General features: G+C 49.3%; 1 protein-coding gene and 1 pseudogene across 1 annotated transcript in view; one reads left to right on the top strand and one right to left on the bottom strand.

Moving 5' to 3' along the window:
• The window catches only part of CRACD (capping protein inhibiting regulator of actin dynamics), a 140,811-nt gene that overhangs the window by 70,083 nt on the left and 60,626 nt on the right, over positions 1-10,102 (bottom strand).
• Positions 7,797-8,681, top strand: LOC106733791 (60S ribosomal protein L5 pseudogene; annotated as a pseudogene).

The following is a 10,102-nucleotide window of genomic DNA, read 5'->3' as shown; positions in this document are numbered from 1 at the left end:
GAAAATGAAGAGACAGGGGACCAGCAGATGGCATAATGGTGACATCTGGTTACACTGGACTTTCATGTCGTTGTCTGCGGTTCAAGTCCTGGACCTGGTGGCTTGAAACTCACGCTGAGCACGTGAATGTACATGCTCAAGATCCCGAGAGGAGAATGGAGGAGAAGGGATTGAGATACGGTCATCCCCCACACCCGGGGTAGGGGGTGATTTCTGGCTTTCTGTCTCTCTGGCGAGCACACATGCCCTATATCAAAAATATCTCTAAAAAAAGAAAGAAAAGAAAGAAAGAAAAAAGAAAGAAAGAAAGAAAGAAGAAAAGAAAGAAAGAAAGAAGAAAAGAAAGAAAGAAAGAAAAGAAAAGAAAAGAAAAGAAAAGAAAAGAAAAGAAAAGAAAAGAAAAGAAAAGAAAAGAAAAGAAAAGAAGGAAGAAAAGAAAATTAAAGAAAAGAAAAGAAGGAAGAAAAGGAAAGGAAGAGACAGGATTTATCTTCTAGAAGGTAGGGACACCTCTGGAACAAACAGCAAGATCCAGGGGCAGCAGAGACTGCAGTGTCCCACGTCAGGGGTCAGAGGCTGAGAATGTGGGAGCCAGCCTGAATCCGGGAACACAAGGCCCTGGACATTTGGGTGCGTGGCGATGCCGTATTCATAGACCCCCGCAGGATGAAAGCTTGGACAGCAAGAAATGTCACTGTTTCCTTCTCAGCAGAGAGACATTCTCCTCTCTGTTCAAGGCCTGTTTTCCTAGGTCTCTGGTCCCAGTGACAATCAGTCGTGCCCCCTCTGGCTTCTACGTGCTGTCCGCATACTTCATATGACGCCGTGTGTCATGGACTGACTCATGTCCCACCGAAGTTCACGTGTTTCAAGTCTTGTCCCCCAGCACCTCAAAATGGAACCATTTGGAGAGAAGATCTTTAAAAGTTAACCAAGGTTGGGACCAGCAGTTAGCTTAGTGGCTATGTTGCTGGACTCCCATGCAGTTGACGGCAGTTCACGTCCCAGACCCGGTGGTTTAAACTCACGCCAGGCACATGTGTGTTCGTGCCCAAGATCCCGAGAGGAGAATGGAAGAGAAGGGACTGCAGCATGGCCATCCCCCCTGGGGGGGGGTGATCTCTCGCTTTCTATCTCTCTGTCTCTGGTGAGCATACGCACCCTATAGCAAAAACATCTTCAAAAAATAAAAAAGTTGACCAAGGTTAAGTACGGCCACTGGGGGAGGCTAGCTGGTGGCATGGTGGGTAAGGCGCCTAGATCCCACATGGCCAAGTGTGGTTCGGGTCCTGGACCTGGGGGCTTGAAAAGCACACTGGCACATGCGCGTACGTGCCGCGATCCTGAGAGGAGGATGGAGGAGAGGGGATCGCAGCAGGGCCGAGCCCCAGCACCACTGGGAGACCTCTCACTTTCCCTCTCTCTCTGTCTCTCTCTGGCAAGTGCACATATCCTATAGCAAAAATGAAGAAATGAAAAATAACAAGGTCATGAGGGTGGGCCCGAGACCATGTGACTGGTGCCCTCAGAAGAGGGCGAGATCGGGACCCAGACGCACAGAGGAAGGCCGTGTGAGGACACAGGAGCAGGTGGGCACCTGCAGGCCAAGGAGAGAGGCTTCAGAAGAAACTGAAGCTGCCCACACCTCCCAGTTGGCCTTTTGCCTCCGGAATTGCAAGGAAATCTGTGTGTGGTTTCAGCCACCCTGTCTGTGCTCCCGTGAGGGGAGCCTGTGCAAACCGACACCCCGGAGCAGCTGTGTGCTGTGAGAGGGCGCTGGGGGTCTGCTGCTCTGAAACTCTCTGCCTTCAGCCCTGCACCGATGTTTTCCTGCTACCTAGAAAGCCTCTCTCCCTTGGCCTGGAGAACCTCTACTCACACCCCCATCGTCTTCTAGAAAGCCCTCCTACAGCACTCGAGCCAGGAAGGGCCCTCCCTCTGCGGTTCCGTGCCCGTGCACGCACAGACTTCCACTACGGCACTAAAGCAGCTGGGGCCCCTCCTTGGCTGCAAACTCCCGGGGATCTCAGGACTGTGCCCAGGTAGCTCTGCATCTACAGCACCCAGCACCATGGCCTACAAAAGCTGAAGCTCAATACTCCGGATCTGCTGTTCCCCTGGGGCCAGATGTGTTCCGGGAATCAGGATCTTGCAGACTGTGTGGAGGTACAGAAGGGGTCTTCAACAGGCTCATGGAAAATGTGCCTTATGAAAAAAACGACAAGTGCATTTCAGAAAGTTTTTGGCACCAAAATAAACTCATGCTTTGTGTCCAGCTTCCACGAACTTTTCAAAGTCTAGACTCCAGGCTCGAGTAAGGTCTGTAACCACGCTTCATCGTCCAATGCAACACTTTTGGAAAACATTGATATTAGCTTTAAGTTCTGCCAACATACACATTTGTGCCAAACTTACAAAGACCTTCTGGAACACCGAAAGTCCAGCTAACGGACAGGGAGCTCTTTGGGCTGTACAGCAAGTCTTGCATTCACGGCTGTTCTGAAAATGAGGTTTGTTCCAACGTGATCAATCCTACGTTATCTCACGCACAAGATGGACGCAGAAAATTGCTCCCAGTGTATGGAAATAAGACAAAAACGCACACACATACACCCCAAATATCTTCTGGCAGTCTCAGATCACTGTCCACGTTATAAGATAAGCCTACCCACCCATGGGGTGACAGGTTTCTCCCGATTTCTGATCACCCTCCTGTGACCACCTCACGACTCACGAGCTATAGACTCCAGACCCAGGCCACAAGCAAACGTCAGCCTTTTCCTGTACTTACTGTATTTACGTATTTCCTAACCATCTGACATGTGTAAAACTGTGCTAAGGCTTTAGTTGACTCCTATCCTTTTGTTTTTGCTTTAGGGCATGCACAATCACCAAAAGAGAGAGTGAGAAGTCATCCCCCAGCTATGTCACACTCTCTTCTCCTCCATCCTCCTCTCAAGATCTCGGGTGCACACACACATGCACCCCGAGTGACTTGCAAGCCACTGGATCTATAACTTAAACTGCACAAGTGGCCGTGTGGGATCCAGCATCTTTTTTTCTTTTTTTTTTTAAGGTTTTCGCTATAGGACGCGTGCGCTCACCAGACAGACAGAGAGAGACAGAGAGATAGAAAGCGAGAAATCACCCCCCAGGGGGGATGGCCACGCCGTAATCCCTTCTCCTCCATTCTCCTCTGGGGATCTTGGGCACGCATGCACATGCACCCGGCATGAGTTTTAAGCCACCGGGTCCGGGACGTGATCCGTGGTTGACTTCGTGGGAATCCAGCAACATAGCCATTACACTAACTGCTGGTCCCATGGGATCCAGCATCTTAACCCCCATGCCACCTGCCGGCCCTGATGCCTGTCCTTCTCAAATATGTCACTGATGAGCATTCTGAGTGCAGTGCGGCTGTCCCTCTGTGCTGTCGCACGGTCCGCCGATGTCAGCCGTGCGTGCGCCACTTCATAGCAGGACTTGCGGTCCACGCCTCGGCCCGACCTGCAACAGCGTGAAAGTTCTGAGCTCTAGGCAGGGACCCGGCAGTTAAAGTGATGACTAGTTGGCTGTTCCTTGTTCCCGCCCTCCCTCATCTCGCAAAGCCACATCAATTCTTAATTCTTCTAGTTTTTCCATTGGTCGACCAGATCCGCCTTTTGCATGTTTCCCAATTCATGCGAAAAGTCAAATTACACAGAGAAGTAGCAGGAGAGGCCGAGCTGAGCTTCAGCGGAAGCCTCGGTGTTTGCCCACACCTCTCCCACACATCAGGGTAGGTGCGTGGTGGGTCCTCTCACTGCCAGCCTCTGCTGCGGAGTCTCGGAGGGCGCCGGGAATCCGTGACAGACTGCGAGTGGAAAACGCTGGCAGGAACCTGCCGCAGAGGGGGAACACATTCACCAGAGACAGAAAGAAAGAGGGAGAGAGCACCCCACCACCACCACTCTGGGAAATCTCAGGCTGCACCCCCTTTTCCTCCATCTCTCTACCCTGTGAGGATTTGGGGGCACACATGCACATGCACCTTGAGTTATTTCTCAAGACACCAGGTCTGGGACTCAAACCTCAAGGTCAGCCATGTAGGATCCAACTTTCTCAACCACCAGGCCACAGAGCCGGCCCACCTCGCATATTTGGTGCAGTAATAAACTTTCAGCAAAGGATACAGTCACACGAAGGCTGAACCCACCACAATTAAGTCAGTTTAACACATGTTCTTGAACGTTCAACACCCAAGGGATCGGGACCAGCAGTTAGCGTAGTGGCTATGTCGCTGGACTCCCATGTAGTCAACCAGGATTCGAGTCCCGGACCCGGTGGCTTAAGACTCATGTGCGTGCGTGCCCGAGATCCTGAGAGGAGAATGGAGGAAAAGGGATTGCGGCGTGGCCATCCCCTTTGAGGGGTGATTTCTCGCTTTCTGTCCCTCTGGCTGGCTGGCACCATATAGCAAAAACCTCTCCAAAAAAAAAAAAAACACTCAAGGGATCGACGCAGGGTCTTGTTGGCAAGACAAATGAATAAAAGCGAAATGTTCCAGGACATGTGAGGGGGTCCAATCAGAGCAAGGGGGCCAGGAGTAGATGGTAGACAGAAAGACAGACAGACAGACACTAGCTGTACCTAGATGATACATGATTATATGAAGAGATGTGCTGCAAGAAGCTGGCTGTCCTAGGGGAGCTGGCTGAGCAACTCTGAATTCCATACGGTACGGCTGAGAACGCCAGGCCCCGGCCGAGGCTGCTCTCTACACACGGAATTTCCTCTCCTGGGGAAGCTTCAGTCCCACTTTTATGACCTTTCAATGACTGAGTCAGGCCCACCCCTTTTACCTTGAATAAACTCTCTTACTTGAAGACAATTGACTGTGGACTTTACCTCTATAAAATACCTTCGCAGCCATAGCCGCATTAAACAGCTATCGGATTAACTAGGGACTGTACCCGGCCAAGTTGACACACATCAGAAAGATCACACTTCGCCCTCTGTCACCTTGACACCCTCACACGTCCTTAAACTATCCTTCCCCTCCAAATAAAACCAGTAACAGAGTCAGACCTTCACGAGCAGGACACTCACATGCCACCTGGACCTGAAAAACCCCAGCCGTTCCCCAGAAGAGAACGTGAAGCCCTCCCCTGTCTTCGCACTCCTCCTTTGATACCCTGTAACCTAACTACCGAGATACACAGTTAACTACTGGGGTCAGCAGGTGGCATGGTGGTGAAGGTGCAGGACTCTCACATGGCGTGTGGGATTTAAAATCAAAAAATCTTTGTCTGTTCAGAAAGGTCTGTGCGCACACCTCTCCCCCAGACCTCCTGGTCACCAATTTCCCAATCATCCTCCTTCCAAGTCCCTAAACATGAAGTCCCTGAGTCAGCAGACACACACCTCCAGCCACCTCTCCACCGAGCAAAGCAATCACACGTACTGCCTGAAGTTCCGCTCGCTGGGAGGCATTTCCTCCACCGCCGTCTTTCAGCATTGTCCCAGATGGGGCTGTGGCAACGCAGCTGTGGGGTGCTCCCCACATTACTGTGCAGAGCGAGCTGTCAGCCTGGCCTGGGTTTCCTCTTCTCAGTCAACTAGTCTCAGGGTACTTGCCACGAGACCACAGGGATGTGCTGGGAGAAAGATGAAAATGCAGCAGGACCAACAGTTAGTGTAATGGCTATGTTTCTGGACTCCCATGTAGTTGACCATGGTTCGAGTCCCGAACTCGGTGGTTTAAATTCACACCGGTGTGTGTGTGTGTGTGTGTGTGTGTGTGTGTGTGTACGCGCATATCTAAGATCCCAGAAGGAAAATAGAGGAGAAGGGATTGCAGCATGGCCATCCCTCCTGGGGGATGATTTCTCACTTTCTGTCTCTCTGTCTCTGTCTTTCTGGTGAGCATATGCACCCTATAGCAAAATCCTCTCCAAAAAGAAAAGAAAATGCAGCAAGATGAAGATGGACCATGGGCATTTGGGCCACAACCCCTTCAAGTGCGTTATGGCTTCAGGACCTTCCCAAGCCTGGTCTGCTCAGTGATCGAGTGCTGCAGCACCACCCACCTGCGTGGCCCAGAGGCTCAGACAACACCCAGTTCAGATGGGCAGCTCGGGTCATAGGCAGCCCATCTCCACCAGCCCATCTCCATAAGCAAGCCTAAAGCTGTTTCTTTAAAGAAGAAACATTACAGGGGCCAGCAGGTGGCATGGTGTTTAAACTGCTGGACTCCCATATGGTCAACCACAGTTTGAGTCCCAGACCAGGAAGCTTGAAACTCACACCAGATGCACATGCATGTATGCCTAAAATCCCGAGAAGAGAATAAAGAAGGGACTGTGGCATGGCCATCCCTCTGGGAGGTGATTTCTCACTTTCTCTTTTTTTTTCTCTCTCTCTCTGTCTCTCCAGCGAGCACACACACTCTATTGCAAAAATTTCTCTAAAAAAAATAATAAAAGAAGGAGTTACCTGTATAGGATGGAGAGCTTTGTTCCAACACCCCAAAAGCATACTTTGGGGCTGTGAGTCACCGCGAGGGGGCCTGCCTAAGCTCGAGGCAGACGCCTATCTGCAGCAGTTCATGTGATGCAGTATAAGAAAACCCCCAAAGCTGTCCCTTGTCCTTTCATGGTTCCCCATCACTTTCGTGGCCCAGCCTGGGTTGCCTTATGATGACAGGAATCTTGCCACACACAGTCCCACTGTCTAACCCCCATGAGGAGCACCATGGGTGTTCCACAGCTAATATCAGGGAAGCTCAGAAAAGTCTTTCCTGAACCACACACTTTACAGCTCAAATTTCTGTTGCCTAAATGCAGCCCCTTTGGGCAAATCTACCTGGGGTTTTCATTGCAGGTGGTTTTGTTTGCTTAGTTTTTTTAGCTTTAGCATCACTGAGTCCATGATCAGTAGCAAAAACTATGACACTTTTGTTTACCATTTCTTTTTTAAAATTATTTATTTATTTATTTGGAGAGGTTTTTGCTATAGGGCACGTGCACTCGCCAGAAAGACAGAGAGAGATAGAGAAACAGAAAGTGAGAAATCACTCCCCAGGGGGGATGGCCACGTTGCAATCCCTTCTCCTCCATTCTCCTCTTGGGATCTTGGGCACGCACACACACGCCTGGCATGAGTTGAAATCACCACGTCCAGGACTTGAACCGTGCTCAACTACATGGGAGTCCAGGGACATAGCCATTATGCCATCTGCTGGTCCCATGTTTACTATTCTTAAAACAAGGATACATTCTCTTTCAGTCCAGAGGCATTGAAATGTGAAGCAAGCTCTGGAGTCTTAGGGATCTGGGATTAGAGACCTCTGCCATTTTTCTAGCTTCTCATGACCTCAGTTTCCCCATCTGTAAAATGAGTAGACTAAAGTATATATTATCTAAAGTCCCTCCTAGTTCTAAGTTCTAGGAATCATTTCTTTAAAAGTAGGCAAGTTTGGAATATAAATGGCTCATTAAATGATTACCTATCAATTATATTTACTTTGTTTTCTCCATTCCATGCTAGTTTGGGGCCAGCAGGTGGCATGGTGGTTGAGGTACTGGACTCCCACATGGTTGACGGTGGTTTGAGTCCCGGACCTGGCAGCTTGCTTTCTCACTTTCCTGCTCTCTCTTTCTGTCTCTCTCTAGTGAATGCATGTGCCCTATAGAGAATTTAAAAATATATATATATAATAATAAATAAAATTAAATAAATAATTCTAAAACAAAGTTTAGAATTTTTTTAAAAATAAAAATAAAGGACCAGGAGGTCGGCTGTGGCCATGGGTCTCTGTTCCGCAGGATGGGATTTGTTAAAGTCATCAAGAATAAGGCCTACTTTAAGAGATACCAAGTGAAATTTAGAAGATAACGAGAGGGTAAAACTGATTACTATGCTCGGAAACGCTTGGTGATCCTGGATAAAATTAAGTACAACACACCCAAATACAGGCTGATAGTTCGTGTAACTAACAGAGATTTCATTTGTCAGATCACTCATGCCCGTGTAGAAGGGGGTATGATACGTCTGCGCAGCTTATGCACACGAACTACCAAAACACGCTGTGAAGGTTGGCCTGACAAATGATGCTGCAGCGTATTGTACTGGCCTGCTCCTGGCCCGCAGGCTTCTCAGTAGGTTTGGCATGGACAAGATCTATGAAGGTCAAGTGGAAGTGACCGGAGACAAGTACAATGGAGAAAGCATCAGTGGTCAACCTGGGGCCTTCACCTGTTGCCAGAACCACCACTGGCAATAAAGTTTTTGGGGCCCTGAAGGGAGCGGTGGATGGAGGCTTATCTATCCCTCACAGGACCAAACGATCCCCTGGTTATGATCCTGAAAGCAAGGCATTTAATGCAGAAGTCCATCGGAAGCACATCATGGGCCAGAACGATGCAGACTACATGCGATACCTAATGGAAGAAGATGAAGACGCTTACAAGAAACAGTTCTCTCAGTACATAAAGAACAGTGTAACTCCAGACATGGAGGAGGTGTATAAGAAAGCTCACACTGCTATATGAGAGAACCCAGTCCATGATAAGAAACCCAAGAAAGAAGTTAAAAAGAAGAGGTGGAATCGTCCCAAGATGTCCCTTGCCCAGAAGAAAGATCGGGTAGCCCAGAAGAAGGCAAGCTTCCTCAGAGCCCAGGAGTGGGCTGCTGAGAGCTAAACCAAACAATTTTCTATGACTCTATTCAGGATAAAGACAATAAACTTAACAAAAAAACAAAACAAACAAAGAAAAGGGACCAGCAGCAGGTGGCATAATGGTTATGTCACTGGACTCCCACATGGCCGACTGCAGTTCGAGTCCTGGACCTGGTGGCTTGAAACTCACACCGGGCATGTGTGTGTGTGTGTGTGTGTGTGTGTGTGTGTGTGTGTAAGTATGCCCATGATCGCAAGAGGAGAATGGAGAAGGGACTGTGGTGTGGCCATCCCCCGGGGGATGATTTCTCGCTTTGTCTCTCTGGCAAGGTCACGCAACCTAGAGCAAAAAAAAAATTACTCTCTAAAAAGTAAATAAACAAAAATGAAAGAAGTTATGCTAGTTTTGTTGCCCTTGAGGTGACTCAGAAAAATTAAAGACCTTCAAGGCTGGGGAGGGCAACTATATGCAAGCTGGTAGGAGACAAGCCATCCCACTAGAGTCAGGACTCAGGTCCCTATTCCTAGGATTGAAAAAGGAAAAGGAACAGTGTCACAGTTCTAGTTCCTCAGCTCTGCCCCCACTGCCACCCTGGGATCTGAGCAGTGAGGTTTCCTGAGACTGGTGACTACCGTACGAACCTTGAATTTGGGCATAATGTGCAGACCCGCCTGCATACACACCTCCAAGACACCAGGGATGACATCAGCTACCCAGACACCCTCTGTCCTGAGGTTCTATTTCTGGGGCCAAGGTCAGATGGGCCTCAGGCAGCCTTGGACTCAGAGGCCAGCGACAACCACCAGCCTCCCCAGCATGTCCACACAGTGTTCACCCTGTACCTGCCTGTCTGCTTGGCTCGGTGTCTTATATATCCAGGAACATGTGCCCTGCGTAGATGCCTGCTCCACCCAGTACTCCTCCACCTTTACGTCCTGTGCCCTACACATGGCCCATGTGGGAACTGGTGTTACCCTGTCCATCACGGGCTGATGTTACTTCTTTTTATTCTTTTAAGAATTATTAATTTAACTCTTATTATCTCCCCCCCCTTTAACTCTTATTATCTCCCACCCCCCCCAATTTGACTAGAGAGAGAGAGGGAGAAGAGAGAAAGCAAGCCACCAGGCCCAGGACTTGAACCTCAGTCGGCCATGTGGGGGTCCAGTGCCTTAGCCACACCACCTGCCAACCCCCTGATGCTATTTCTGTCATGACCCTATTTCCACTGTATTCAGTGCAGCTCTGGAACTCCGACTGATCGCCGCAGCGCTACTCTGTACGGAGTACTGAGATAGAACCACCATGTCACGGTAATTCTTGAGTTCCTGATGCCAGCTACACTCAGAAACTTAGAAGAAAAGTATGGTGCTTCACAAAAGTCACATGTTTCTTATGATTCTGCCCTCCTATGAGAAAAAATATTGGAAACTCGCTAGGGA

Source organism: Tupaia chinensis, unplaced genomic scaffold (genome assembly GCF_000334495.1).
Source record: "Tupaia chinensis unplaced genomic scaffold, TupChi_1.0 Scaffold144982_1, whole genome shotgun sequence".
Taxonomy (NCBI): Eukaryota; Metazoa; Chordata; class Mammalia; order Scandentia; family Tupaiidae; genus Tupaia; species Tupaia belangeri.
This window is presented reverse-complemented; position numbering and strand designations above follow the sequence as displayed.